Consider the following 26651-nt stretch of genomic DNA (forward strand, 5'->3'; position numbering starts at 1 on the left):
TTAGTAGAATTTGAAACTTTGTATGGTGGAATTATAACTATAAGAACATTTTGCGATAACACCATGTGAGTCTCTTTTTGAATAGTGTTGGTTAGGAAAGAACTATTGGTTAAAGACTCATGTTTCTATTAATATACGCTGATCATCTACAGGAGAAAAATCATAAGACTGTACTTACCGTTTGTCTAGACGCTACTGCTCGCCGAATGTACTTCTGTAGGGCTTCTCTACGCAACCTACAATAGACAACAAATATCGGACAAATTTACATCAGCTGCTGTTAAACGAATAAATTCAGTCTGAATGATCTACATGTGTAGTTGCATGTTTTGTGTGCATTTGATCACTAGGCATAGTTAATTTTTTACAGTATTACATTTAACAATCACCAGTTTCTTAAAAGCTCAGAAATGCCTAGTTCATTTTGATGGGCCATAATAAATAATTTGCAGATATTAATTACCTATTTGTCTTTTTAAAGACAAATAAAGCACTTGTGTTTTAATCCAACGAAGTCTTTTGGGGAAAAAAGTACCTACATGTGAGGTGAAACTAAACATGGATTGGAAATCACTAACAAGGCAATACTTTTTTTAGAAACCTCTTTCATCAGTGAAAAGGGTACAAAAGAATTTAGGCATTGCATGGTGAGGTATCAATATATATTTGGTTTGCGGTAACAAACACCATGTGTGTTTCTACTTGCCAGGTAGAGTTTGTTCTTTAGAGAACTGTCTTGCTTTATTTTACTACCGCAAAGAGTAGAATATCAGATTTTGGGGAAACTTGTTCTGAAAAGAACTGTCCTGCTTTGTAAATATACCCTGGCGCAGGTATAGAAAATTGGCTGGGACAACTACTTTAGCTTTATAGGATCATAATTAACTGCACTACCCCGGAGTCAGTCTCTTGACGATGACTAGAGCAAGCTAGTCAAAATGTTGAGACCAATTCAAGAACTGAATAGTGATTTGGTTCCCTATTGGGCAATCCCTATAGGCTTCTGCTTGCTTTTTGTTGATATGTCTCTAATTATTTTACTAATAATGCAAAAGTTATACATTTCTACTTATTGTTGCTGTGTGTTTTGAAGTTTTTAAAGCCTGGGTGAATAAATAAATAAACAAATAAATAAACTACTTGATGGATTGGTATTGGACGAAAACTAAGTACAGTTTCAATAAAAAGGGACAAAGCTTTATGGAAAGATTTCTCCAAATGTAATAACCTGTGTGGAGCTCCTGGTTGTCTCTTAGTCTTTTATCCATATGCTTCAAGTCCTCTGCATTGTTCTCACTCAGCCTCTTCCTTGATTCAACCTCTTCCCTGCAAACGGCCAATCAAAATAAACAAAGCTCGGTAAATAACACCAAACTCACAAATCTCAACTCATGTTAATCCGGCATGGTTAGGCCTGTCGTCTTCTTGATACTCCAAGGGTTTATGAAATGCACCAAAAATTCAATCCATACTCAGTGAAATCCATACTCATACTCTTGAAATACATAATTCTAAAAACACCCCCTTTTCTGGAGCTCCAGCCCTGGCCCCACGCGTCGACCTGGTATTCTTTTAAAACGTAAGAGCCCATAATTTAATAACAACAAGTATGCTAGTAAGCTGGGTTAAACAACAGAGGAACCGCAGTTGAAATGACCAGATAGAGAAAGGACCAATAACACTATAATTAATACCAGTAACAGCCACCAGACTTGAGATTTGCTGAATTGGGCCCGCCAGACACCCCCCCCCCCCCTCTCCTGGGTTAAAGATCTGAGGAACCACCTAAAACCAAATTGAAATGACCAATGATGACACTATTCCCAATACCAGTATCAGCCACCAGACAAAGGTTTTGCTGCATTAGGCCTGCCAGACCCCCCCCCACGTTAAATATCAGACCCCCTTGTAAACCAAGTTGAAATGACAAATGATGACACTATTCCCAATACCAGTATCAGCCGCCCGACAAAAAAATTGCTGCATCCAGGAGCCCGCCAGACACCCCCCCCCCCCCCCCCCCCCCCCCCCCCCCCCGGTTAAACATCAGAGGAACAGCCTGAAACGCAGTTGAAATGACCATAGAGAATTAGGACGATTAACACTATTCTTAATACCAGTATTCAGCTGCCTGACAGAAGTTTTGCTGCATTGGGCCCGCCCGACACCCCCCCCCCCTACTTAAGTTAACATCAGAGGAACCACCTCAAACAAAGTTGAAATGACCAATGACACTATTCCCCAAACCAGTATCAGCCGCCTGACAAGGTTTTTGCTGCATTGGGCCCGCCAGACTCCTCCTATCCCAACCCCCAGGTTAAACATCGGAGGAGCCACATAAACCAAGTTGAAATGACCAATAACACCATTCCCTATACAAAGTTGGGGGGGGGGAGCAGAGCGTCTGCCAGGCCAAATGCAGCAAAACATTTGTCTGGCGGGTGACACTTTGTTTTTGGAAAAGTGTTTTTGGTCATTTCCACTTGGTTGCAGGTGGTTCCTCCGATATAATGTCAAAGGGGCGGAGGAGCGGGATGTCTGCAGGCCTAAGCAATTTGTCTAGCAGTTCATACCTGTGGATGTAAAGGGTTTTAAACCAGAAAGGGCTTTCAACCTTTTTCAGTTGCTCAGATCTCTTGGTGTTATCTCCTTTCATAAATTTTGAACAAAAGGTTGTATAAACCTAGAGTTTTCAAAGTAGCAGAGTATAGCTTTTGCTCTTTTCAGATTTCCAAAAATTAAATAAAAAATGACAAGGGTCGAAAGACAACTCATTTTGCCTTAAAGCATCATTGTACAAACTTAAAGTCACCTGGAAGTAAAATTTTTTTCTTTCAAACATAAGAGTATATAATTTTTTTAGTAATTGTTTGTCACGATTTATATGTTAAAAAAATATATAAAGTTGTTTGGGGGGCTGACTCCGCCTACCCCTTTTGTAACGCCATTCGGGGCAGACTTTGCCTGCAATGCGTATAATAAACACACGTGCAAAGTACATGTACGTCCAAGTCGTGAGTTGGTACATTTCAAAAAGTGTTTTTCTGCATTCAGCAGCAATACACCTGGTCGGCATTGCCGGAAAAAAACATTTTTTTTTTGTTTTTAAAAGTACAAACTCACGACTTGGTCCGTACATTTTGCAATCGTGTTTACTCTACCCATTACAGGCAAAGTCTGCCTCGATTGACGTCACGAACAGCGCCTTCTCGGGTCGGGGTCTGCTGTTAAACTTGTCAATAACATAAGAACTGATTTTTTAAAACCTTAGTTAACTGATTCACATTCCACTCATCAAAACACATTAGTGACAAAAGCTTTATTTTGAAAAAATACCACTTCCAGGTGACTTTAAGAGCCCAATAAAACTTCTGCCCACAAATTAATCACAGAAGATGTTCAACTGCCTCACTGGCTGATGACCATTATGCAATACAAGACCTACCATTGGAACTAGTTGTGGTATTGGCAGTCTGTTTTTCAGCTGAAGTGCCAGGCGGAACATGTCAGTACTGGGCAGGCCCGCCCACCGTCGCCCACCATGGCTACAACACTGATCATCACCAATGAAGGTAAGTATTACAGTTCCAACATCAAGAGCACTGTACTGTAAACAAAAAAGGTGAAAGCAAAATGAGAAAATTGGAAAGAAGTTGTTCAATCTTCACTTACCTTCATCCATTGTTGAAATGAACGAGCTTTACCACTGATTGGTGATGTCTTTACCTCTTCCACAGAATAGAAGAAGCAGGCGTGGGTAAACAAAGCACACATCACATATCCGTAGACAACGAAACAGGCCTAGGCCTAGTGTCAATTATATAGGTAATACAGCATGTACACAAAACAATGAGATCAACTGGATTATTAGGCCCAAAGAGAAGAAACACAGCACTAGTAACCTTAATAATCAACCACTTGATGACTGGGTACTCCGGAACTTCTGTAACTACGGTAAAACACTACCATATCGTAACTGGTAAACAACAAACTTTCCCATGCACGCAGCAAACCATCAATGATTGATCATCACAGTCACACTGATCACGAGCCCCATACTTAAAAAATACCAATATCCCATCTTTAGAGATAACAAAATAAGAAAAGTCCTACTCACTTTTATACTGCACGGACGGGCGAGAATTAACTGGTTGATGGATGAAGAATAATCTGTGATTTTTAAGGCGATTTCGTGAAATTATTGGAGAACATTGGTGAAGAACAATTGGCGATATAATTTGAATCATAATGAAATTAGCCTGTCAATAGAGGGCGCTATCAAAATTCAATTTGTATGACTTTTTCCAATATTTTTGTGCAGAAATCCAGCCTTCTATTTATTTGGTCGTTATTATACAGCATTTTTCATAATATGAGCAGTGGAATGTATTGCCTGCCAGGAAATAGACTGGAACGTAGGCCTAATTTCATTATGCCTGGAAGCACAAACACTTGCTAAGCACAGAAAAATAGCTTAAAGGCAGTGGACACTATTGGTAATTACTCAAAATAATTATTAGCATAAAACCTTACTTGGTAATGAGTAATGGGGAATTTGAGGTCCCGAAATCAAGCATCTGAAAGCACACAATTTTGTGTGACAAGGGTGTTTTTTTTTTCTTTCATAGTTATCTCGCAACTCCGACGACCAATCGAGCTCAAATTTTCACAGGTTTGTTATTATATGCATATTATGTTGAGATACAGCAAGTGGGAAGACTGGCCTTTGACAATTACCAATAGTGTCCAATGGCTTCTGGCGACCCCAAAATTTAATGTAAGAAGCGTCACTGCGGTAATGCTTCTCAGATTGTGTTTCTATAGGAACTATTCTTCCCATTATGACAATGAAACTCTGATAAACCAGTGGAAAAAAATTTAAGTGGTAAGAAGTAGCTTTGGATAGTACAATGCATCGTTTAAGAAGAACATTTACGTCCGGGTATGGAAAACGGGGTACCACTTTTTATTCCCTCCCCTCCCCCCCCCCCCCCAATTGAATATAAAAGCATTACCGCAGTAACGCTTCTCGGATTGTATCCCTATTGTATCCTAATTTGACTAAATTCTTTCCAGTTGGATCATATTGAACTCTGGAATGCCATAAAACTTTATACATGCGGTGAGGAGTAGGGCCTACAGCAGTTGGATAGTAGGCCCTACAGTGCAAGTTTTAGGTAAACAAATTATACTTCGCTTCCTGTTACAAACGCTTGACCCCCCCCCCCCCCCCCCCGATCATAACACGCATTACGCGGTAATGCTTCTCAGATTATATTCCTATTGGGATTATCCTTCCTATTTTTATTCTCCCAAAAAATTAAAATGAGAAGCGTTAAAGGGAAGGTACACGTTTGGTAGTTACTCAAAACAATTAACTTAAAAACTGACTTGGTAACGAGCATTGGAGAGCGGTTGTTCATGGTATAAAAACATTCTGGGAAACGACTCCCTCCGAAGTAACGTAATTTTTGAGAAAGGGGTTATTTCTAACTAAAATATTAAAAGACTTCTAGCTAGAAGTATTTTATTCCTATCTGCAAGCACACCAAATGTTTTCTCGCAACTTCGATGGCCAATTGAGCCAAATTATGACAGGCTTGTTATTTTATGCTTATGATGGGATACACCAAGTGAGAATACTGGTCTTTGACAATTACCAAACGTGTGCAGTGCATTTATTGCCTCCCAGATTGTATTCCTATAGATGATGTTCAACTTTCAAATAATGGGTCAGTAAAAACTTATAACTGCGGTGAAGCTTAGTAAACAGCTTTAGATAATCGCATTTTGAGAAACATTTCATCTTTTTTGTACATTATGTGGATGAAAAAGGGGTAACAATTTTGAACCCCTCTCACAAATTGAACATAAGAATCGTTACAGCGGTAATGCTTTCCAGCTTGTATTCCTATATAAAGGGAAAATTCTTTCCATGTTGACACAAATTACACAGGTTTTTAAAAAACGCAATCACTTTTTGAAATGTTTTGTTGCAGATTAATTCTATGTTTGAAGTTCTGGCATAAAGAATCGTTAACCAACGGTCTTTAAAACAAACACTTCTCAAAACAGATGTTTTACTGTGTACTATCTCTTTAATAAAACTTCCACCGTGCAAAGTTTCAAATCATATCAAAGGAAATTACTGACTGGGCAAAATTGTAAATGATTTTGGGGTGAACAAAGACAAATTCACTGGAGTGGGATACAAACCAAATAACTTAAGGTTTTTCCGGATTTTTTATAGGTTAACAAATCATAATTCACACAGGCCCCTTTTCCTTTGACATTTTGACAAAACAATGCACGGTTGTTTTACAGGGCAGGGGTATTTCTACTATTTTTAACAATGATCAGTCTACATCACACAGTTGCTTCCTGTTTCACATGACCAATGCATTTATTATACTCAAAAGCCATACTTGTACACTGAATGTTAAGCTATATTTTTCTCTGCCTCAATAAACAGCTTTGTTTATTGGTTATCCTTTACAAAACCAATTGTTTGTACTTGATTTCATGAAGATAAATGTAAGTTTGAATGAATAAAAACCTGGCAACACAAATTGAACATTTTAAAACTTACTATAGCTTAGACCTAATGGCAAAAGAAAACACTTCAAAGTAATATGATTGATAATTATGTTAATGAGCATTACCAGCAATGACATACGGATACTAAAAATAACATAATGCTAGGGAGCTGATACACAGTCGAGTTATGATAATGCATTAAAGTTAATAAACTGCAAACTAAGAAAGCTTAGACGGAAGTTTTACTGAAATTCATGAAATTTATAAAAATCCATTCATAAATACCCAAGACAGTTTCGCTACTCCTATTGGTTGAGAGCGCTACACCTGAGGTGTTTAAATGGTTGAGAATGACCAGGGCCCAATTTTATGGCTCTGCTTACCGCCGAATTCCGCGCTTACCATCACGATTCCCCGCTTACGTGCAAGCGCCAAATTTCTGAGCTAGGCTTTTAAGCGTAGAATGCCTAGAAGCGTGGAGTAGGCTTGCGCAAAAGCCAAAATTCGTCGCAAGCCCGTGAAATACACTTGCCATATAAACATAATTCACTGCTTCCGTAAGCGCTGATTCTTTGCTTACAGCAAGCAGAGCCATGATATTGGGCCCAGCTGGAGCTGTTTATAACCAGCTTTCTGTGCTAGCCTTTTAAGCAGAGAATGCCTAGAAATGAGGAGTAGGCACGCGCAAAAGCCAAAATTCGCCGCTAACCGGTGAAATACGCTTGTCGAATACACAGAATTCCCTGCTTCCGTAAGCGCTGATTCTCTGCTTACCGTTAGCAGTGCCATGAAATTAGGCCCAGCTGGAGCTGTTTATAACCAGATTTCTTTGCTAGCCTTTTAAGCGTAGAATGCTTAGAAACGTGGAGTAGGCATGCGCAAAAGCCAAAATACGCCGCTAACTTGTGAAATACGCTTGCTGTATACACAGAATTCCCTGCTTCGAGGAGCGCTGATTCTCTGCTTTCCGTAAGCAGTGCCATGAAATTGGGCCCAGCTGTAGCTGTTTATAACCGGATTTCATTGCTAGCCTTTTAAGCGCAGAATGCCTAGAAATGTGGAGTAGGCACGCGCAAAAGCCAAAAATTTCCGCTAACCCGTGAAGTACGCCTGCCGTATACACAGAATTCCCTGCTTTCGTAAGCGCTGATTCTCTGCTTACCCTAAGCAGTGCCATGAAATTAGGCCCAGCTGGAGCTGTTTATAACCGGATTTCTTTGCTAGCCTTTCAAGCGTAGAATGCCTAGAAACATCATGCGCAAAAGCCAAAATTCGCCGCTAACCAGTGAAATACGCTTGCCGTATACGCAGAATTCCCTGCTACCGTAAGCGCTGATTATCTGCCTACCGTAAGCAGTGCCATGAAATTGGGCCCAGCTGGAGCCGTTTATAACCGGATTTCATTGCTAGCCTTTTAAGCGCAGAATGCCTAGAAATGTGGAGTAGGCACGCGCAAAAGCCAAAATTTTCCGCTAACCCGTGAAGTACGCTTGCCGTATACACAGAATTCCCTGCTTCGGTAAGCACCGATTCCCTGCTTCGGTAAGCACTGATTCTCTGCTTACTGTAAGCAGAGCCATGAAATTGGGCCCAGCTGGAGCTGTTTATAACCGGCTGGTTTCCGCGTGTCAGGCTTGCACGTACGCCAATATACTCATGCCAAACACGCAATTCATAGCTTTTAGTAACAGGGCGTAATGTAAGTGCGCACACATATCTATTTCTAAGCGCGCTTTTTAACAAAAGGGCATTACTATTAATGGGAATAAAAGAGTAGTGACTTGTTCTTAAACGTATGTTGCCGTGCAATAAAGGCCCTCGCCATCTGCTTGGGCCTTTATCACCTGGCAATTACCCTGCTGGTTTTAAAGGGCCAATAAAGAATTTGTCGCTTCCCTTTTGTTCCCCTATCAAACGTCCATCAATTGAACAGATAAACAGTTCTTGAACTTGGTTCATGATCTGCTCTAATGAACATGTTATGAACTGTTTTAGGCATGGTCATTGACTGATCATGAACATTCTTGAAAGTTCATCGAGCCTGATGGGGTATATTGATTAAATGCATAGCTATATATACATACGTATATACAGCTGTATTGTTTGATGACAATTAGTTAACAACAGGGTGGACCACGTGAAGGTTGTCATCTCCCACCCCACCAAAGGGATCGTAATAAGTTTGAGTGTGTAACCATTACAACAGTTGCTTATTTGTAATGTTACCCCTCTTTGAAAATTATTTATCACTATTATTTTATATTATTATTATAATATAAAATCTTGTTAATGAGTACTCTATTCAGCTAAGACAATGCCATGACCTTTGTCATTATTAAACCTTGTTAATGAGTACTCTATACAGCTAAGACAATGTCATGACCTTTGTAATTATAAAACCTTGTTAATGAGTACTCTATACAGATAATGTCATGACCTTTGAAATTATTAAACCTTGTCAATGAGTACTCTATACAGCTAAACAATGTCAATACCTTTGTAATTAAATAACATCGTTAATGAGTACCCTATGACATTGTCAACACCTTTGTAGTTAAATCACCTCGTTAATGAGTACTCTATGACAATGTCATTCCCTTTGTAATTAATTAACCTCGTTAATGAGTACTCTATGACATTGTCATTCCCTTTGTAATTAACTAACCTCGTTAATGAGTACTCTATGACATTGTCATTCCTTTTGTAATTAATTAACCTCGTTAATGAGTACTCTATGACATTGTCATTCCCTTTGTAATTAATTAACCTCGTTAATGAGTACTCTATGACATTGTCATCACCTTTGTAGTTATATAACCTCGTTAATGAGTACTCTATGACATTGTCATTCCCTTTGTAATTAATTAACCTTGTTATTGAGTACTCTATGACATTGTCATCACCTTTGCAATTATTTAACCTCATAATGAGTATTCTATGAAATTGTCATCACCTTTGGTATTAATTTACCTCGTTAATGAGTACCCTATGACATTGTCAATACCTTTGTAATTAAATCACCTCTTTAATGAGTACTCTATGACATTGTCATGACCTTTGTAATTAAATAACGTAGTTAATGAGTACTCTATGACATTGTCATGACCTTTGTTATTAATTAACCTCGTTAATGAGTACTCTATGACATTGTCATGACCCTTGTACTTAAATAAACTCGTTTAATGAGTACTCTTAACCAACCTCCATTTTCACACGACACAATGGCATGACCTTTCACATTAAAAGCTTTATTCAGAGTTACCAACAAAAAACCATGGTGGCCACCATGTAAGCTACCCCAGAACAAATACCATGTAACTAATTAGACTTATAAATAATTGATAGACAGAATGACACATTACAAAAGTTACATTTTATATTTGATTCATTATTCAAATTAAGTAGTAACAATACAAAACTTAATGTCTAATAAACACTTAAAAATTCTCTTTTTATTTGTTATGAATTTACTACAAATAAAATTATGTTGTTTCGTATTTTGTAATTAGCAAACTGCATTACAAATTAACTTAACTTGTTTCATGGTTGTAATGCGGTACTTCATTACGCACATGAAACTTTTACATACTTGCAGTAAGGTACTTTATTGCAAGCATGTTATAATTACATGATTGTAATGAAGTACCTCATTACAAACATGCAATTGTTGTATGTGAACACATGAACTTGTATAGTACCTCGATACAAGTTTATTATGTATTCTGTCTACATACTTGTAATGAAGTACCTCATTTCAAGTATGTTGACAATATTTCTAAAAACACATATACTTCCAAGAATGAATTAAACAGGCCAACGAAATGTGAAATCCTCACAAATCTTTTTTTTGTTACTGTTAAGTGACATAATATCTAGCCTATGTGGCTCCATACTGCAGAAGGAAGGCTTCTTCATCACCATTCCACCTTGATCTTTCTTGTGCTTGTTGCTTGATGTCATCCATCTAACGCCAACTTGGTCTGTCTCTTCGTCTCATTCGTGTACGTGGGTTGCATTCTGTTGACAATGTGTTCATCTGTTGTCATGACGCCTTAGATGAGGTGGTGATGATGATGTTGTATGCTATGCTGATTTTTAATGGTACTGCATAAGGTGGCTCAGCATCTTGATGTGTCCAACTCAAAGTTGTTCGACTGCGTTAGTCCTGTAATATGATCAAAAACCGAAAAATAAACCAGTTAGATTGCGACATGGATTTAAAGATCGAAGATTTGTGCATAATAGTAACAATAATGGCTTTTTATAAAGCATGCATATCCCTTATTCAGTGACGCTCCTGGCCTTTAAACATGCAGTATCCGTGCAAGGTAAATGGGACTAACTTTAATTGTGAGACCCAAGAAATGTCTATTTTATGCACTTTAATGGATTTCTAAACTTTCAACTCAAGCTTAACTTAAAAGACATCTTACCTTCATATTCCATTTGGGACCCTGGTATGTAGCTGCCTCAAGAACATGATGTATCTCTCTCTGTACTGTGCTGTCACATCTTCATGGTCCATGTTGACGGGACGGCTGGAAAGCAGTCGTCACAATCATCTGAAAGAGCATTACAATGTACTACATTAGTACAAACCATATAAAGACATAGATCATCAGGGGCAAATTTCATAGAGATGCTTATAGGCACAAAAAGGATCCAAGCATAAAATAATAGAGAACTGTTTTAGCAATATTTTCTGCCTAAACAGCTCAATAAAATTGGTCCCAGATGATCATCACAGGACGACTGCTTAAAAAATGCTTAAACCGACTTTTAAAGCACTTTTAAAGGCATTTATCGAAGTAAAGGAACCTTGTAGGGGATGGAACTTCCAACACCATTTGGGGGTCTAAACCAACATATTTTCTACGAGGGACCAAGTGTTAAACCGAGAGCCCTTGAATTAACAAGATAATTTTCTAGCCATCTACCAATGTTTGATGTGCTTCAATCACATGGGATGATGTCCTCTAGGCAGGCACCCTCTGGGATGTGGCTCGTAGTCAGGCACCCTCTGGGATGTGGCTCGTAGTCAGGCACCCTCTGGGATGTGGCTCGTAGTCAGGCACCCTCTGGGATGTGGCTCGTAGTCAGGCACCCTCTGGGATGTGGCTCGTAGTCAGGCACCCTCTGGGATGTGGCTCGTAGTCAGGCACCCTCTGGGATGTGGCTTGTAGTCAGGCACCCTCTGGGATGTGGCTCGTAGTCAGGCACCCTCTGGGATGTGGCTTGTAGTCAGGCACCCTCTGGGATGTGGCTTGTAGTCAGGCACTAAAAAGATTTAAAAAAACTCGGCTAGGACAAGCACTTTTAAAGGCATTTATCGAAGGAAAGGAACCTTGTAGGGGATGGGACTTCCAACACCATTTTGGGGTCTAAACCACCACGCTTTGTAAGAGGGACCAAGTTTTAAACCGAGACCCAATGAATTAACAAGATCATTTTCTAGCCATCTACCAATGTTTGATGTGCTTCAATCACATGGGATGATGTCCTTTAGGCAGGCACCCTCTGGGATGTGGCTTGTAGTCAGGCACCCTCTGGGATGTGGCTCGTAGTCAGGCACCCTCTGGGATGTGGCTCGTAGTCAGGCACCCTCTGGGATGTGGCTTGTAGTCAGGCACCCTCTGGGATGTGGCTTGTAGTCAGGCACCCTCTGGGATGTGGCTCGAAGTCAGGCACTAAAAAGATCCACACAAACAAAACTTGGCTAGGGCAAGCACTTTTAAAGGCATTTATCGAAAGAAAGGAACCTTGTAGGGGATGGGACTTCCAACACCATTTGGGGGTCTAAACCACCATGCTTTGTAAGAGGGACCAAGTTTTAAACTGAGACCCAATGAATTAACAAGATCATTTTCTAGCCATCTACCAATGTTTGATGTGCTTCAATCACATGGGATGATGTCCTCTAGGCAGGCACCCTCTGGGATGTGGCTTGTAGTCAGGCACCCTCTGGGATGTGGCTCGTAGTCAGGCACCCTCTGGGATGTGGCTCGTAGTCAGGCACCCTCTGGGATGTGGCTCGTAGTCAGGCACTAAAAAGATCCACACAAAAAAACTAGGCTAGGGCAAGCACTTTTAAAGGCATATATCAACGGAAAGGAACCATGTAGGGGATGGGACTTCCAACACCATTTGGGGGTCTAAACCAAAAAGTTTTCTAAGAGGGACCAAGTCTTAAAATAATAGAGAACTGTTTTAGCAATATTTTCTGCCTAAACAGCTCAATAAAATTGGTCCCAGATGATCATCACAGGACTACTGCTTAAAAAAATGCTTAAACTGACTTTTAAAGCACTTTTAAAGGCATTTATCGAAGGAAAGGCACCTTTGAGGGGGATGGGACTTCCAACACCATTTGGGGGTCTAAACCAACATGTTTTCTACGAGGGACCAAGTGTTAAACCGAGAGCCCTTGAATTAACAAGATAATTTTCTAGCCATCTACCAATGTTTGATGTGCTTCAATCACATGGGATGATGTCCTCTAGGCAGGCACCCTCTGGGATGTGGCTTGTAGTCAGGCACCCTCTGGGATGTGGCTCGTAGTCAGGCACCCTCTGGGATGTGGCTCGTAGTCATGCAGGCACCCTCTGGGATGTGGCTCGTAGTCAGGCACCCTCTGGGATGTGGCTCGTAGTAAGGCACTAAAAAGATCCAAACAAAACAACTTGGCTAGGGCAAGCACTTGTAAAGGCATATTACGGAAAGGAACCATGTAGGGGATGGGACTTCCAACACCATTTGGGGGTCTAAACCAAAAAGTTTTCTAAGAGGGACCAAGTCTTAAACCGAGACCCCTTGAATTAACAAGATGATTTTCTAGCCATCTACCAATGTTTGATGTGCTTCAATCACATGGGATGATGTCCTCTAGTCAGGCACCCTCTGGGATGTGGCTTGTAGTCAGGCACCCTCTGGGATGTGGCTCGTAGTCAGGCACCCTCTGGGATGTGGCTCGTAGTCATGCAGGCACCCTCTGGGATGTGGCTCGTAGTCAGGCACCCTCTGGGATGTGGCTCGTAGTAAGGCACTAAAAAGATCCAAACAAAACAACTTGGCTAGGGCAAGCACTTGTAAAGGCATATTACGGAAAGGAACCATGTAGGGGATGGGACTTCCAACACCATTTGGGGGTCTAAACCAAAAAGTTTTCTAAGAGGGACCAAGTCTTAAACCGAGACCCCTAGAATTAACAAGATCATTTTCTAGCCATCTACCAATGTTTGATGTGCTTCAATCACATGGGATGATGTCCTCTAGTCAGGCACCCTCTGGGATGTGGCTTGTAGTCAGGCACCCTCTGGGATGTGGCTTGTAGTCAGGCACCCTCTGGGATGTTGCTTGTAGTCAGGCACCCTCTGGGATGTGGCTTTAGCCAGGCACCTTCTGGGATGTTGTCAGCAGCAGGTAGCAGCACATCCCCAGCAGAACTGCAGACTCCTGAATAAAATATCAATCGAGTCAAATCAAAAAGTGTAACACTGCATGTCTCTATGTGGGTCTATACATAAGCATAGACTTGGGGCCCTTTTGATTAATTATGATCAAAATTTGGAAATGAACTGACAAATTTCTGTTGAATTTCAACTCAAATTTCAACCCAAATGAATTTGAATCGTAATTGAAAGGTTTCGAATAGAATAGCATTTTACGAAGTTTACACACTCATAATCTAACCCCCCTCCCCATACTCATGAGGACTCTCGCAAATGGAAAATTGGTGATTTACAAAGATAAACTTGACCATGGAGTCCCTTTTTTCAATTTAAACAAAATCTTTTTTTTTAGGATAAATCTGAACAAATTATGGTCCCTCATTACTTCCCCAGCTGTCAATCAAACTGAAAATAAACTTACCTTGTGCTGTTGCCTTCCTCACAGCGTACACAGCTCCCGTTGATGTCTTCGTGGCCGGACCTGGATGGCGTGTGCAGTTTCCATTGGACTCCAATAGGCAGATGGTTCCATTCACCGTCGCCGTAGAAAATAAAAGACAAACATAAACAGTGAGAAAAGTGCACTTCGAAACAGAGTTATTCATGTTAACTTTATGATTGTCAGGTGTGAAAAAATGGCGTGCGTGGTTGTTACATGACGTGTAAACAATGACGGATGGTGTGAAGTTAGAGATTAAGATGTCACATGCAAGCATGCTGGGATATGAGCTTAGTAGATTTAGGTTAGTGTGCAACGCTGCGCAATGGGTAGGACGTGCAAGTTTGGTTAGTATAGCAGTTATAAATAAATTAGTGATAGTAAGGTTGATAATGTACCTTTCTAGGTGGACGAGATCCCTCTGTGGTAATGCAACTCAGTAGATTCCCATGAATTAAAGATGTGTCCAAGTATATTGAGTACCGCTTTATCATCAACAGGATTCTAGAGGTTGCAGGGCATGTGGAGATGAGAAGGACTCCATACCAGGTCACCAGACTCAGTCATTGCATGTAGGGAAAAAGGGTGACATTTCCAAGTTAGACAACAGAAATCAGAGAAGTGATAAACTAAGGAGCATTTTTAGTATAGTTTTTGCATTATTAAGCACCTTAATGAGCCGGCACAAGGTGCTTAAGAACAAGAATGTTGGCATGGAAATGCTATTCATCTTGTTAGTAATGTGTTTGTTGGGGTGCTGTAACACAGCATCATTGTGGAGTTGTGTTGTTGCGAGCCCCTGCTGAAAGGTCATGACAATGTTCCGTTGGGGAAAGACATGAACTTAGCATGCGTGTTGTTTTAACTGTTGCTGGTGTAAGGGTGTACAAGGTGTTCATTGTAAAGACATGACCGACGTATATCTTTTTGTGAGCTAAAATACTAGGTGTCAAATAATTGGGGTCTCGTCTTTTGCGCGCTCTATGGTACTGAGTTGACCTCGGGGTCTTGTATTTCGGATTCATTATAATGACTACACGTAACACGCGCAAACCCCTACTATTGATTACACAGCTCGGACGAGAAGGAAGCTCGGATGGGTAACGCGGCGCTAATCATAATAAACATTAAACAATCACTAAAACACATTTTTTAAATCCCCAAAGCAACGTATCACGCGCACACTAATGACTACTGCAAAACACAGCTCAGGCGGGAAGGTAGCTCAAACAAGTTGCGCGGCACAAAGAGCGGTAATGTAAAGTCTTCTTCGGTTTTGCTGACGCTCGAACTAGACGCCCACGGATGCAGCTCTTTTACACGAACGCATAGAGAGAGAGCCATAGTTTCGCCAACACCTAAAATATTTTGTAATTTTTTATATATTTTTAAGAATTAATTATTTCATAAACTATAATTTTTTAGCTTGACTTTGTAAACTTTCTATATCTTTTTTTAAATTTGGATTTGTGATTTGTTTCATTTATACATTTTTTTTAATTTTACTCAATTTTTTTTAATTTTATACATTTTGTAAACTTAAATTTTTTAATACTTAATCGACTTTAAATATTTAGTAACATTTTATACATTTTTTCCACTTTTTTTTAAATAACTAATAGACTTTACATTGTTTTTAATTTTTTTAATTTTTAATTTTTTTTTTTATAATACATAGACTTTACATAGATTTTGTATTTTTTTATACCTTTTTTTAATACATTTTTTGTATACATTTTTTAACTTTGTTTTATAATTAATAGACTTTACATATTTCGTACAATTTCTTATTTTTTTTTGATAAATAATTAATAGACTTTACATGATTTTTAATTTTTCTTATTTTTTTATTTTTTTTTGTATAATACATAGAATTTACATAGATTTTGTAATTTGTTTACATTTTTTTAATACATTTTTAAATACATTTTTATGATGAATAGACTTTACATATTTCGTACAATTTCTTAATTTTCTTATTTTTTTTAAGTAATAGACCTTTAATATATGTATATTTATAAATGTTTAAACATTTACATGTCCATAGAAAAAGAGGAGAAAGGTAATAAAAGAAGGATCCCGAAAAAAGGGTTAGATTATAGCCAATCAAAGTCTCTAGAAAACATTTGGTGGCTATGAACCAATGAGAGTAAAGTGTGGAGAGGATGGTCCAGGAAAGGAGAGTACGATTTTTTACAAATAGGCATGAGGAACCTGTGGAAATATATATTTATATAAAAACTATACATTTATATAGTTTAATTATATAAATTATATATATTGCACTATATCCTATACAAATTTGTTTAATTTATACAATTAGCATAAGTAGTATTAGAGTGCGGCGCCTGTGGTTTATTTCATACTCAATATAGTAGCTCACAAAGATTTATAAGTTGGATTTACTGGAAGCCAAAGTATGTCCGAACTGTATTTATGTGAAGTGTTGTCATGCTTACCGTTGTCAACAGTGGTGTGATAACGGTGAGAATTTCCTTTGCACTTTTTTTTGGCGGGCTGGATTGTTTTCCCTGGACCCACGCTGAGCTCACTATGACAAGAACTTAGTGACTTATTTTTGAGATATCCAGTTTCAAAACTCCAGGTGTGCAAAAGGAAATGTGTAATAAAGGTTCGAGGAGACGGTCGATAGTTATATATATGTTGCAGAATGAATTTATGTTGTCGTTATAGTTCTAGGAGTCCTATAGAAACCTGGAAAGTATCGAAGAAAAACCAGTACTCACAAAACATAGCAAAGCAAAGCAAAACAGCACAGCACACAGGTCCACCAACAAACACTCCCAACCGCGGCATATCGTCGAGTCACTCAACCGTGCCGTGTGCAGGTTTCGTAGCAGAAATTTCCACTCAATCACGTGCTTACTTGAGAAGAACTATTGTAACACTTTTACAACTGGGCTATTCACATTCAAATTAGCCAAGGAGCATGCAAGCCCCACACCAAAATAACAAAGAAATTGGATCCCAAAAGCGCTCGTCTTAATCACTGGGATCTTATAGTAGTAGCGATCAATGGAATCTTCGTGGGCCTTTACTTTCTGCGTTATGATTGGTCAGCTCTGAAATGACGTACGAAGTTATACATCCAGGGGGTAATTTCATATATAGCTGTTAAAGTCACTATTTGTAATTACTATCAAAATATGTTTTTGTAGCATATACCCCCGGTAAATAGACAATCGGGCGTGAAATGAAAGTTTTTAAAAATATTTACTCACTTTAGGCAGAATTGCCCAAAAATGTATAAATTCTCGTGACCAAAATTTGCATGAATACGAATTATTTGTCTAAAACGTTTACCCCTCGTCCGATTTCTGCAAAATACCCCCTTTTTCGCACCATGACTAGAACTACGTACCCAAATTACCCCCTTGCCAAATGTCGGCTCTGGTCGAATATTAAACTACAAAACCATACTGCGGATGTAAACATACATCCAGCCCCGGGGGCCACGAAGTACAAAGTGGCTCTCTAAAAAAGCAAAAGACAGATAAAAAAGCTATTCTAACGACTAAATAAGAAACCCTTGTAACGAGTAAAAATCTTGTTCAAGTGAGTGCCATCTTAATATCAAAATTGACAAATCTTAATACTTAATACAAACAGAAAATAGGTGAATGTCTTTACCGATAGGGTGCATGCATATAATCGTGCCACATTTTCGACGGTATCTCAATAACACACACACCTTTTGAAAAGCAACGTTCACAACTAATAATTTTATTGTATATTTCTATATTTAAGATTTGCAAATTAGAGAAGGCAAAGTCATTTTTGAACAGATACTACTCATCTGCATTTCATAAATCCGATATAGACAGGGAAATATTGTAGTTCTCTATTCAAGGGAAAAGTCAACTGCATTGCATCGGCATAAATATATTATATCCCAAGCTTATTATATGACATTTGTAAGAATGAATAATTCAGTCGGCACAAACGCCTGCAATTATATTATGTATGAGCAAAATTACAGCTTCCGTGGAACTGATTAGCAAAAGTGGTCTACCATGGCCCTTTTACCTCGTAGCCCCGGGCTGTATGTATATCACCATAATCTTTACGTAAACAGTATTTTTGGTTGAAAAATATTTAACCGTATATGGAAACTTGGTAAAATGGTAATTTGGCAAACTCTAGCGACTAAATATTTGCATAAATAATAATTATTATAAAACCTTTAACTTTACGTCCTGCAAAAACTTTTCGCACCATGACACCAACTACGTACTAAAAAACCACGTTGCCAACATTCGACACTGGTCAAATATTCTTTAAAAAAAGTAAAAAGAAAACGCAAATGTAAACATCTTAATAGTTACATCCAGCCCCGGGGGCCACGAAGTACAAAGTGGCTCTCTTAAAAAGATAAAGACAGATACAAAAAAGCGCTATTTTACACGAACAAAGTAGTTATTGGTTTTTGTTTTGTGTCCGTGGCATGGATCTATGCGATGCAAGTCGACAAAGGCCCATATCATATCCAAGACATTACTGGGTTCGCACATTCTATACACCAACGGAAAGCCTTAATCATGGGGTACAGTTTCATGTTTTTGTTTTGTGTCTGTGATTTGGATCTAAGCGATGCAGGCCGACAAAAAAGGGAACCATTTTTGACAAATTTTGGGAAGTTTGAAAACGCCAGGAGACGGGGTGCCGAAAATGGTTGGCATACAACTTCGCTCTGAGTCTGTGAACTTGACCATTATTCCTGAACTTGGTAGGCTAGAGAAATAATCAGGGTACCTGTGTGTGGCTTGAATAATACCGCATCCGATAATCAATTTGCGGAGACCCTCCATCAACTCCGAGGTGCTCAAAAAAAGTCAACGCAAGCCTACTAAGAATGGTTGGCACAAAGAGTGTTTTCCAGACGTCAATATTAGCCATTCTGGAGAGAAATTCAAAGTACAAAGGTTAGTTTGAACCCCAGGATATTTTATGATCAACACATACTATACACCACAGGAAAGCCCTTTTTAAGGGCTACACGTTTATAATTGTTTTGTGTCTGTGGCATAAATCTGCGCAACAAGGGCGGCGAAAAAGCTACCCCTCATCCTAAGGGAGATAAGGCTAAAAAAGTAAGTTTTTCTCCAAGGGCTACACGTTTATATTTGTTTCGTGTCTGAGGCATAAATCAGCGCAACAAAAGCGGCGAAAAAGCTACCCCTCACCCTAAGGGAGAAAAAGGCTAAAAAAGTAAGTTTTTCTCCAACTAATGACACTACACGGAGGCCCATATCATATCCAAGACATTATTGGATTCGCACATACTATACACCAACGGAAAGCGCTAATCATGGGCTACAGTTTCACGTTCATCATATCTAAGACATTACTGGGTTCGTACATTCTATACACCAACGGAAAGCCTTAATCATGGGGTACAGTTTCACGTTTTTGGTTTGTGTCTGTGGCTTTGATCTAAGCGATGCAAGCCGACAAAAAAAGGGAGCCATTTTCGACCATTTTGGTCAAGTTTAAAAACGCCAGGCAACGGTGTGCCGAAAATGGTTGGCATACAAGTTCGCTTAGAGTCTGTGAACTTGACCATTGTTCCTGAACTTGGTAGGCTAGAGAAATAATCAGGGTACCTGTGTGTGGCTTGAATAATACCGCATCCGATGATCAACTTGAGGAGACCCTCCATCAACTCCGTGGTGCTCAAAAAAACGTTTCATTAAGCCTACTCCGAATGGTTGGCACGAAGAGTGTTTTCCGGACGTCAATATTAGCCATTCTGGAGAGAAATTCAAAGTACAAAGGTTATTTTGAACCCGACGAAATTTTTTGATCCACACATACTATACACCAGAGGAAAGCCCTATTCAAGGGCTACACGTTTATAATTGTTTTGTGTCTGACGCAAAAATCTGTGCAACAAGGGCGGCGAAAAAGCTACCCCTCACCCTGAGGGTGAAAAAGGCTAAAAAAGTAAGTTTTTCTCCAAATAATGACACTACACGGAGGCCCATATCATATCCAAGACATTATCGGATTCGCACATATTATACACCAACGGAAAGCGCTAATCATGGGCTACAGTGTCATGTTTTTGGTGTGAGTCTGTGGCTTGGATCTAAGCGATGCAAGCCGACAAAAGAGGGAGCCTTTTTCGGCCATTTTGGGCAAGTTTGAAAACGCCAGGCAACGGGTGCCGAAAATGGTTGGCAAACAAGTTCGCTCAGAGTCTGTGAATTTGACCATTATTTCTGAACTTGGTAGGCTAGAGAAATAATCAGGGTACCTGTGTGTGGCTTGAATAATACCGCATCCGATGATCAATTGCGGAGACCCTGCATCAACTCCGTGGTGCTCACAAACACGTTTGAGATAGCCTACTCCGAATGGTTGGCACGAAGAGTGTTTTCCGGACGTCAATATTAGCCATTCTGGAGAGAAATTCAAAGTACAAAGGTTATTTTGAACCCGAAGAAATGTTTTGATCCACACATACTATACACCACAGGAAAGCCCTATTCAAGGGCTACATGTTTATAATTGTTTCGTGTCTGACGCATTAATCTGCGCAACAAGGGCGGCAAAAAAGCTACCCCTCACCCTAAGGGAGAAAAAGGCTAAAAAAGTAAGTTTTTCTCCAAATAATGACACTACACGGAGGCCCATATCATATCCAATACATTATTGGATTCGCACATACGATACACCAACGGAAAGCGCTAATCATGGGCTACAGTTTCATGTCTTTGGTTTGTGTCTGTGGCTTGGATCTAAGCGATGCAAGCCGACAAAGAAGGGAGCCATTTTCGGCCTTTTTGGTCAAGTTTGAAAACGCCAGGCAACGGGGTGCCGAAAATGGTTGGCATACAAGTTCGCTCAGAGTCTGTGAACTTGACCATTATTCCTGAACTTGGTAGGCTAGAGAAATAATCAGGGTACCTGTGTGTGGCTTGAATAATACCGCATCCGATAATCAACTTGCGGAGACCCTCCATCCACTCCGTGGTGCTTACAAAAACGTTTGAGCAAGCCTATTCCGAATGGTTGGAACGAAGAGTGTTTTCCGGACGTCAATATTAGCCATTCTGGAGAGAAATTCAAATAACAAAGGTTATTTTGAACCCGAAGAAATTTTTGGATCCACACATACTATACACCACAGGAAAGCTCTATTCAAGGGCTACACGTTTATAATTGTTTCGTGTCTGACGCATAAATTTGCGCATTTAGGGCGGCGAAAAAGCTACCCCTCATCCTAAGGGAGAAAAATGCTAAAAAAGTAAGTTTTTCTCTAAATAATGACACTACACGGAGGCCCATATCATATCCAAGACATTATTGGATTCGCACATACTATACACCAACGGAAAGCGCTAATCATTGGCTACAGTTTCATGTCTTTGGTTTGTGTCTGTGGCTTGGATCTAAGCGATGCAAGCCGACAAAGGAGGGAGCCATTTTCGGCCAGTTTGGGCAAGTTTGAAAACGCCAGGCAACGGGGTGCCGAAAACGGTTGGCATACAAGTTCGCTCAGAGTCTGTGAACTTGACCATTATTCCTGAACTTGCTAGGCTAGAGAAATAATCAGGGTACCTGTGTGTGGCTTGAATAATACCGCTTCCGATAATCAACTTGCGGAGACCCTCCATCAACTCCGTGGTGCTCAAAAAGACGTTTGAGCAAGCCTACTCCGAATGGTTGGCACAAAGAGTGTTTTCCGGACGTCAATATTAGCCATTCTGGAGAGAAATTCAAAGTACAAAGGTTATTTTGAACCCGAAGAAATGTTTTGATCCACACATACTATACACCAGAGGAAAGCCCTATTCAAGGGCTTCACGTTTATATTTGTTTCGTGTCTGACGCTTGAATCTGCGCAACAAGGGCGGCGAAAAAGCTACCCCTCACCCTAAGGGAGAAAAAGGCTAAAAAAGTAAGTTTTTCTCCAAATAATGACACTACACTGATGCCCATATCATATCCAAGACATTATTGGATTCGCACATACTATACACCAACGGAAAGCGCTAAACATGGGGTACAGTTTCATGTCTTTGGTTTGTGTCTGTGGCTTGGATCTAAACGATGCAAGCCGACAAAGGAGGGAGCCATTTTCGGCCAGTTTGGGCAAGTTTGAAAACGCCAGGCAACGGGGTGCCAAAAATGGTTGGCATACAAGTTCGCTCAGAGTCTGTGAACTTGACCATTATTCCTGAACTTGGTAGGCTAGAGAAATAATCAGGGTACCTGTGTGTGGCTTGAATAATACCGCATCCGATGATCAACTTGCGGAGACCCTCCATCAACTCTGTGGTGCTCAAAAAAACGTTTGAGCAAGCCTACTCCGAATGGTTGGCACGAAGAGTGTTTTCCGGACGTCAATATTAGCCATTCTGGAGTAAAGTTCAAAGTACAAAGGTTATTTTGAACCCGAAGAAATATTTTGATCCACACATACTATACACCAGAGGAAAGCCCTATTCAAGGGCTTCACGTTTATATTTGTTTCGTGTCTGACGCTTGAATCTGCGCAACAAGGGCGGCGAAAAAGCTACCCCTCACCCTAAGGGAGAAAAAGGCTAAAAAAGTAAGTTTTTCTCCAAATAATGACACTACACTGATGCCCATATCATATCCAAGACATTATTGGATTCGCACATACTATACACCAACGGAAAGCGCTAAACATGGGGTACAGTTTCATGTCTTTGGTTTGTGTCTGTGGCTTGGATCTATGCGATGCAAGCCGACAAAGGAGGGAGCCTTTTTCGGCCATTTTGGTCAAGTTTGAAAATGCCAGGCAACGGGGTGCCAAAAATGGTTGGCATACAAGTTCGCTCAGAGTCTGTGAACTTGACCATTATTCCTGAACTTGGTAGGCTAGAGAAATAATCAGGATACCTGTGTGTGGCTTGAATAATACCGCATCCGATAATCAACTTGCGGAGACCCTTCATCAACTCCGTGGTGCTCAAAAAAACGTTTGAGCAAGCCTACTCCGAATGGTTGGCGCAAAGAGTGTTGTCCGGACGTCAGTATTAGCCATTCTGGAGTAAAATTCAAAGTACAAAGGTTATTTTGAACCCGAACAAATGTTTTGATCCACACATACTATACACCAGAGGAAAGCCCTATTCAAGGGCTACACGTTTATAATTGCTTTGTGTCTGACGCATAAATCTGCGCAACAAGGGCGGCAAAAAAGCTACCCCTCACCCTAAGGGAGAAAAAGGCTAAAAAAGTAAGTTTTTCTCCAAATAATGACACTACACGGAGGCCCTTATCATATCCAAGACATTATTGGATTCGCACATACTATACACCAACGGAAAGCACTAATCATGGGCTACAGTTTCATGTTTTTGGTTTGTGTCTGTGGTTTGGATCTAAGCGATGCAAGCCGACAAAGAAGGAAGCCATTTTCGGCAATTTTGGTCAAGTTTGAAAACGCCAGGCAACGGGGTGCCGAAAATGGTTGGCATACAAGTTCGCTCAGAGTCTGTGAACTTGACCATTATTCCTGAACTTGGTAGGCTAGAGAAATAATCAGGGTACCTGTGTGTGGCTTGTTTAATACCGCATCTGATGATCAACTTGCGGAGACCCTGCATCAACTCCGTGGTGCTCAAAAAAACGTTTGAGCAAGCCTACTCCGAATGGTTGGCACGAAGAGTGTTTTCCGGACGTCAATATTAGCCATTCTGGAGAGAAATTCAAAGTACAAAGGTTATTTTGAACCCGAAGAAATTTTTTGATCCACTCATACTATACACCAGAGGAAAGCCCTATTCAAAGGCTACACGTTTATATTTGTTTCGTGTCTGACGCATAAATCTGCGCAACAAGGGCGTCGAAAAAGCTACCCCTCACCCTAAGGGAGAAAAAGGCTAAAAAAGTAAGTTTTTCTCCAATTAATGACACTACACGGAGGCCCATATCATATCCAAGACATTATTGGATTCGCACATACTATACACCAACGGAAAGCGCTAATCATGGGCTACAGTTTCATGTCTTTGGTTTGTGTCTGTGGCTTTGATCTATGCGATGCAAGCCGACAATGGAGGGAGCCATTTTCGGCCATTTTGGGCAAGTTTGAAATCGCCAGGCAACGGGGTGCCAAAAATGGTTGGCATACAAGTTCGCTCAGAGTCTGTGAACTTGACCATTAATCCTGAACTTGGTAGGCTAGAGAAATAATTAGGGTACCTGTGTGTGGCTTGAATAATACCGCATCCGATGATCAACTTTCGGAGACCCTGCATCAAATCCGTGGTGCTCAAAAAAACGTTTGAGCAAGCCTACTCCGAATGGTTGGCACAAAGAGTGTTGTCCGGACGTCAGTATTAGCCATTCTGGAGAGAAATTCAAAGTACAAAGGTTATTTTGAACCCGAACAAATGTTTTGACCCACACATACTATACACCAGAGGAAAGCCCTGTTCAAGGGCTACACGTTTATAATTGTTTCGTGTCTGACGCATAAATCTGCGCAACAAGGGCGTCGAAAAAGCGGGGTCCGCCCGATAGTCCGAAGGTCCGTTAGTCCGAGGGTGCAATAGTCCGAAGGTTCGATATTCCGAACGCGCAAATTTTCCATAAGAGGGGGTTCATTAGTCCTAAAATGTAATAGGGTTCGTTAATCCGAACATATGATGCGATAGTCCGAAGGTTCATTAGTCCGAAGGTTCATCGATCCGAAGGTTTACTGGTCCGAAGGTTCGGTAGTCCGAATTTAAAAAAGGTTAGTTGGTCCGAAGGTTCGATAGTCCGAAACAAAAACGAGGTTCAACAGTCCGAAGGTTCATTATTCCGAATCGACGATAAGGTTCGATAGTCCGAATCGACGACAAGGTTCGATAGTCCGAATCGACAATAAGGTTCGATAGTCCGAACTGACAATAAGGTTCGATAGTCCGAATCGATAATAAGGTTCGATTAAGGTTCGAAAGACGCACACCGTGGGGAAATTTAAATAAGAAGTTCGTTTTGTTCATAGATATAAATTTAAATAACTGAAATAACTAGATCGGCCGCGCGTACATACACGGGTTCTGGCATGGGTCCGCCATTGGCCTATCTCCCCTGTTCACTTTCTGTGCGTTGCCGTGGTCACGTGACTTGTTGCCGTCTGCACGTGACATTTAGCGCGTCCAAAGCCTATCTCCCGTGTGCATTTTCTGCGCGTCAGCTTTCGAACGTGAAATCGTTACCGCGTCCATGGCAAACCAAAATAAATTCTACACAGGCAATGGCGCGTGTGTATTGTCGATTCGGACTATCGAACCTTATTGTCGATTCAGAATAATGAACCTTATTGTCAATTCGGACTATCGAACCTTATCGTCGATTCGGACTGTCGAACCTTATTGTCAATTCGGACTGTCGAACCTTATTGTCGATTCGGACTATCGAACCTGATTGTCAATTCGGACTACCGAACCTTCGGAATATTTAACCTTATCCTATTTTCGGACTAAAAGGCCATTCGGACTATCGAACCTTCGGACTGTCGGACCTTCGAACTATTGAACCTTCGGACTAACGAACCTTCGGACTAACGGACCTTCGAACTATTGAACCTTCGGACCATCGAACCTTCGGACTATCGAGCGGTAACCAAAAAAGCTACCCCTCACCCTCAGGGAGAAAAAGGCTAAAAAAGTAAGTTTTTCTCCAATTAATGACACTACACGGAGGCCCATATCATATCCAAGACATTATTGGATTCGCACATACTATACACCAACGGAAAGCGCTAAACATGGGCTACAGTTTCATGTCTTTGGTTTGTGTCTGTGGTTTGGATCTAAGCGATGCAAGCCGACAAAGGAGGGAGCCATTTTCGGCTATTTTGGGCAAGTTTGAAATCGCAAGGCAACGGGGTGCCAAAAATGGTTGGCATACAAGTTCGCTCAGAGTCTGTGAACTTGACCATTATTCCTGAACTTGGTAGGCTAGAGAAATAATCAGGGTACCTGTGTGTGGCTTGAATAATACCGCATCCGATGATCAACTTGCGGAGACCCTGCATCAAATCCGTGGTGCTCAAAAAAACGTTTGAGCAAGCCTACTCCGAATGGTTGGCACGAAGAGTGTTTTCCGGACGTCAATATTAGCCATTCTGGAGAGAAATTCAAAGTACAAAGGTTATTTTGAACCCGACGAAATTTTTTGATCCACACATACTATACACCAGAGGAAAGCCCTGTTCAAGGGCTACACGTTTATAATTG

General features: G+C 40.4%; 3 long non-coding RNA genes across 3 annotated transcripts; all 3 read right to left on the minus strand.

Annotated features, from left to right (window-relative positions):
• Positions 1 to 178: 178 nt before the first annotated feature.
• Positions 179 to 4243, minus strand: LOC139950169 (uncharacterized). The gene is made up of 4 exons (XR_011787620.1): positions 4118 to 4243; positions 3446 to 3607; positions 1229 to 1326; positions 179 to 236 (listed from the first exon to the last, which is right to left on the minus strand). It is a non-coding gene; the product is annotated as an uncharacterized lncRNA (long non-coding RNA).
• Positions 4244 to 11532: 7289 nt separating this feature from the next.
• On the minus strand, positions 11533 to 13461 carry LOC139949825 (uncharacterized). The gene is made up of 5 exons (XR_011787586.1): positions 13381 to 13461; positions 12995 to 13193; positions 12416 to 12581; positions 12001 to 12224; positions 11533 to 11814 (listed from the first exon to the last, which is right to left on the minus strand). It is a non-coding gene; the product is annotated as an uncharacterized lncRNA (long non-coding RNA).
• On the minus strand, positions 13462 to 15861 carry LOC139949826 (uncharacterized). Its single transcript, XR_011787587.1, has 3 exons — positions 14407 to 15861; positions 13767 to 13989; positions 13462 to 13579 (listed from the first exon to the last, which is right to left on the minus strand). It is a non-coding gene; the product is annotated as an uncharacterized lncRNA (long non-coding RNA).
• Positions 15862 to 26651: the final 10790 nt, after the last annotated feature.

The sequence above is a fragment of the Asterias amurensis genome, chromosome 17 (genome assembly GCF_032118995.1).
Source record: "Asterias amurensis chromosome 17, ASM3211899v1".
NCBI lineage: Eukaryota > Metazoa > Echinodermata > Asteroidea > Forcipulatida > Asteriidae > Asterias > Asterias amurensis.